A 5,173-nucleotide genomic window follows, 5' to 3' on the forward strand; every position below is an offset into this window, starting at 1 on the left:
TTTCCAGCTTCTAGAAGCCTTCCTCCATCTTCAAGGCCAACAATATCAGACTGAGTCTTTCTCATGCTGCCATCTTTCTGGTTCCTCCCGCCCCCTGTGATTACATTAGTCCCACCTGAATAATCCACAGCAGTCTCCCATCTCAGGGTTCGCAGACCACAGTTATCTCTCAGTTTGTTCCTAAGGACTCTCGAATGCCAATCCGCTCGATCTTTCCACTTTATCAGCCGAATTCTGTATCCTTTTGGCAGAAATCACAATACCTAGTCACAATGCTTACAGTCTAGTAACACTGATTCAACGCTGTTTGCCTCCCCTCCTTTCTCTGAGTCAACCGCAGCAACAAAGTCAAGCTGATGGCAAAACCAAGCTCCTTCCTGCTGTTCCTTCTGCTTGAAACATTCCTCCCCCACGTCTCAGGTCAAATGTCACCTCCCTGGGGAGGTCCTCACTAGGACCACCCTTTCGAAAGTAACCCACACCCCTCACCCGGCACTCTCCACTGCCTTCCCCTGAGCACTATCTGAAATGACCTCCAGTATTTGCTTACTTGTATTTTTGACCATTGGGTCCATTACATCCACAGCCTGGCACATAGTAGGTGCTCAACAAATATTTGTTGAATGAATGAATGTCCTTGATTCATGATGCTCCCTCCCCCACTACCCTCCAAACACCTTATCCTCCCTTGCTGTACAAATCTCACCCATTCTTAGAGGCTCAGCTCACCACCTTTTCCTTGAAGACCACTCCAGGTCACGTCCATTCAGTCAACGTTTACTAAGTGCCAACAAGTGTCAAGCTCCCTATCAGGCACTGGAGCTGCTCGGATGGTTAATGCTCAGAGCAGACTCAAAACTAGATACAACAGTCTTCTGTCAATTCTTATTGCCCCGTAATTCCTTTTTGCATGTGGTCTGCATCTTCCTGCCTAGACTGTAAATTCCTTGAAGACAGCAGATGCCATGTAGGCAACTCTGCCGTGTCCCAGTGCTGAGCTGAATGTTGGGCGACTGAAGAGCCCTCAGCAGCACTCGATCAGCTGGTTAAGGAATAACAGGCGAGGGGAGGAAGAGGAACTGTCCACGGGTAAGAGAGCCAAACCACCACGCACTTTTACGATGAAACCCATGCAAGTGAGGGTCAGAATGGCAACTACCTGCCTCCTCATTCTTCCTCTGGGGACTGAGGAACCAGCCCTCGAGGAAGCGGATTGAAGATGGCAAGACTCTGTGTCACTTTCATTCCAAAGAGGGACTTCAGACTCTGCCCTCCAAGCTCTTCCGTAACAAACATCGCCAGGGTTGCTGCCCCCCCATTCCTGAAGTCTGTCTTCTGCTGGTTAAGTGACCTCAGGACAGAGGGCAATGTAGTGAGGTTTCCATGAAGAAAAATCCATTCAATTTAAAGGACTGAAATTTATTCTGTGGTCACATCCTCCCTATATAGTAAAATGCCCTTTCTTTTAAATCACCTACTTCTCATTATGATAGTAGTTGAGAGTTATTATTATTATTATTATTATTATTATTATTTTTTTAAATTTATTTATTTATTTATTTATGGTTGTGTTGGGTCTTCGTTTCTGTGCGAGGGCTTTCTCCAGTTGCGGCAAGTGGGGACCACTCTTCATCGCGGTGCGCGGGCCTCTTCACTATCGCGGCATCTCCTGTTGCGGAGCACAGGCTCCAGACGCGCAGGCTCAGTAATTGTGGCTCACGGGCCCAGTTGCTCCGCGGCATGTGGGATCTTCCCAGACCAGGGCTCGAACCCGTGTCCCCTGCATTGGCAGGCAGATTCTCAACCACTGCGCCACCAGGGAAGCCCGAGAGTTATTATTATTATTTTAGGTTTTTTTTCTTTTTTTTTGGCCACACCACGCAGTGTGGGATCTTAGTTCCCTGACCAGGGATTGAACCCACGCCCTCGGTAGTGAAAGCATGGAGTCCTAACCACTGGACCACCAGGGAATTCCCTATTTTAGGTTTTTACTTACAAAATAAAAAGTAGGCAGCCCAACGCTAGTTCACCCAGTTTTGGTCTGTGAAATCCAGAAGCGTGGAAACCACTGGTGAAAGCTACCAGCCTCATGGGGTTATGAACGTGTTGCCTTGGGGCTGGCAACTCCTCCAATTATGCTCTCCCTACATCAGCTCAGCCTCACGCTGCTCTGCTCTCGCACTTAAAATCCTCCCGGCCAAGACTCATCGATTCAAAACAACACCCAGTGAGCCCTGCCGCGTGCTCTTGGCACCGTGGATACACAGCAGCGAACAAACAGGGTCTGTAGCCCCTCACCGCCATCTCTCTCACTTGCTAACTGCCCTGACCTTGACTGACCTTGATCAGCATCCACGGACCTCCCATCTCCTGACATTTTCTAATGGAGTGACTCTTTAAATTGCAAATCAGATCAGAATTGTCGGACTCAAGTCAACCAGTGACTTCCCGTCACGTTCTGAATAAAATCCCCAGTCCTCCCGGTGGCCTGCTGAGTCTCTGCCAGCCACCGCCTTCCTTTCCCTCTCTGCTCCGGCTCCACCGACCTCCCTCCCGAGCTGCGGCCAGCCCTCTCTCACTTCAGGACTGTTTGCACCAGGCCGGTGCTTGTGCAGATTCTCTTGTGGCCGCCCCCTCTCTCCCTCCCTCAGGGAGGCCTTCCTCCCCCTCCCTGGAAAGCAGCCGTTCTCCACCTGTCACCCTCACGCTACTCGATTTTTCTTTATCGCACCTCTCACTCAGTGACATGGTTTTCTTCACTGTTGCAGCCCCAGTGCCTGGAACACAGTAGATGCTTGATAAGCATGTGTGTTTCCCCTGAATCTACATCCTTGCTCTTCTGGCTTCCGAGCCATACGGTCAACTTCCTTCTAGATGCCTGCCGTGTGTTCCGTGAGCTCCCCCATCTCAACAGGTCCAAAAATGTTAGTCTTCTCCCAAAACCTGCCACTCAGCTCCCCAAACCATTCGCCATTGGCCCCTGTTAGAAACCTGGCACGTATGCCAGATGCCTCACTTACAGTGGCCGAGTGGCCCTTAAATCCCACCAAGTCTCTCTGAATTCTCCCTCACTTCTCGGTCTCACCACTGCTGGCTTTGCAGGGCCCTCATTATTTCTCACCAATCGGTCTCCCTCCCCAAGTCCTGCCTGGTCTTGTTACTGCAACCGCACTCTCTGAAACTCAACGGTCACGTACCACCGGGTTTATCTTTTTTTTTTTTGGCTGCGTTGGGTCTTCGTTGCTGCGCACGGGCTTTCTCTAGTTGCGATGAGCGAGCAGGGGCTACTCTTCGTTATGGTGGGCGGGCTTCTCATTGCGGTGGCTTCTCTTGTTGCTGAGCATGGGCTCTAAGCAGGCAGGCTTCAGTAGTTGTGGCACGTGGGCTCAGTAGCTGTGGCGCACGGGCTTAGTTGCTCCATCGTGTGGGATCTTCCCGGACCTGGGATCAAACCTGTGTCCCCTGCATTGGCAGGCGGATTCTTAACCACTGCGCCACCAGGGAAGTCCCGCCACCTTTATCTTGAGGACAAGGTTCAGGCTCAGTGTGGCTCACAGGGACCTACAGGATCTAGTTCGGGCTTTCTGGCTTCACGTTCACACCAAGCTACCTGGCGTTCCCCTCAAACCCTATCATCTCTCTGTGCTGTTCCTCGCCTGGAATGACCATTCTTCTCTTTCCTACTGCATTTTCTCCTGGAGAAATCCTTTTTGTCTTTCCTAATTCGCCATCTTCCTTCTGTGCAACCATAGCACCAGGCCCATCTCTTTCTCCTCCTGTTGTATTTTACCAACCCTTGTAAATCCACATATCTATAAATATTTCTATGTGTAGCCACCTGTGTCTATATTCAGCTGAACAATATCTCCAACTCTAGTCTATTACCACATGGATCATTCTAGATTCTCTCTCTTGGCTTATCTGTAATTTCTCACTGCAACTGTGAGATGGTTCCCAGCATCTGCCATCCACTTACTTGTTTAATCCCAGTATTCATGTAGAGTGGTCTCTCACTGTATTTTCCCTGTGTGTTTGTCTACAAGATCAACATTCACTCCCAAACACTTAAAAATAACTAAGTGCTTAATACACACCAGGCACTGATCTAAAAGCTACAAGCATAGTATTTAATTCTCATAACCAACCATGTGAGGCATTTACTATTAGCTCAACCAAAAAGGAAACCGAGGTACAGAAAAACCAAATAAGTTGTCCAAGTCGCTCAATTACTAAGTGGCAGAACCATGGTTGACCCCAGAGAATAGACACACAGAATCATGAACTCCAGGGCCTCCCCTGGTTTAGGGGTGCTGCAGGTAACATGAGCTGAATTAATAATGCCACAGTCCCTTAATTCTGACATTCTGGTCTTACTGTTTCTCAGCACTGCAAGCTGCCATCTATGGTTGTTTTCTGTGCCCCCTCACACTGTAGGTCCCTGTGGCAGAAGGTAAGGATGGTTCAACCACAGCATTGTGCTCTTTAATTTGTCTGGGCCTTCACTACTTTTGTAAGTCATGGAATTCACCACCTGGGGAATCCCCATTCCACCCCCACGAAAGCTGCTCCCAACCCCACCTCTGTCCCACCCGGCCCCTGGCCTCTGCCTCCCTAACTCCCAGGAGAAGATTTCACATCCTGTCAGAAGCCTTTCAGCAGGTGGTCCCTGCACTTTCCTTTCCTACACCTCAGTTTTCTCCACCTTTTTGTACACGCCCTCTTCACACACACCCCTCTATGAAAGCCTCTAGCTCTGCTGTGTGTGTGTAGGGGGCACTGCCTTCTTCTCCCGACACCCTTCCCTGTCTACCTTCAGGGCCCCTCAGTGTTCGCTATGCACCTTCAGGGCCCCTCGGTGTTTGCTATGCACCTTCAGGACCCCTTGGTGTTCGCTATGCACCTGAACACATGCAGAGGCTTCCCCAACCTTAAGTCTTAAAAATCACAACTTAGCGACCACCTCATCTCTCACTCCTCCCCTTCTTTCAGCAAATATCGTCTGAGGGGCCTCCTCCATGTCAGGTTCTTTTAGGCGGTGGGGATTCCGGGATAAACAAAACTGGCCAAACCCCTGCCCTGAAGGGGCTGACACTCCAGTGCAGCCAAGCTGCTTGAAGGAGCAGGGAATGCCCCCCTGCCCTCCACCGGCTCACAGAAAAGCAGCACATCTTGG

The sequence above is a fragment of the Balaenoptera musculus genome, chromosome 1 (genome assembly GCF_009873245.2).
Source record: "Balaenoptera musculus isolate JJ_BM4_2016_0621 chromosome 1, mBalMus1.pri.v3, whole genome shotgun sequence".
NCBI classification, from domain to species: Eukaryota; Metazoa; Chordata; class Mammalia; order Artiodactyla; family Balaenopteridae; genus Balaenoptera; species Balaenoptera musculus.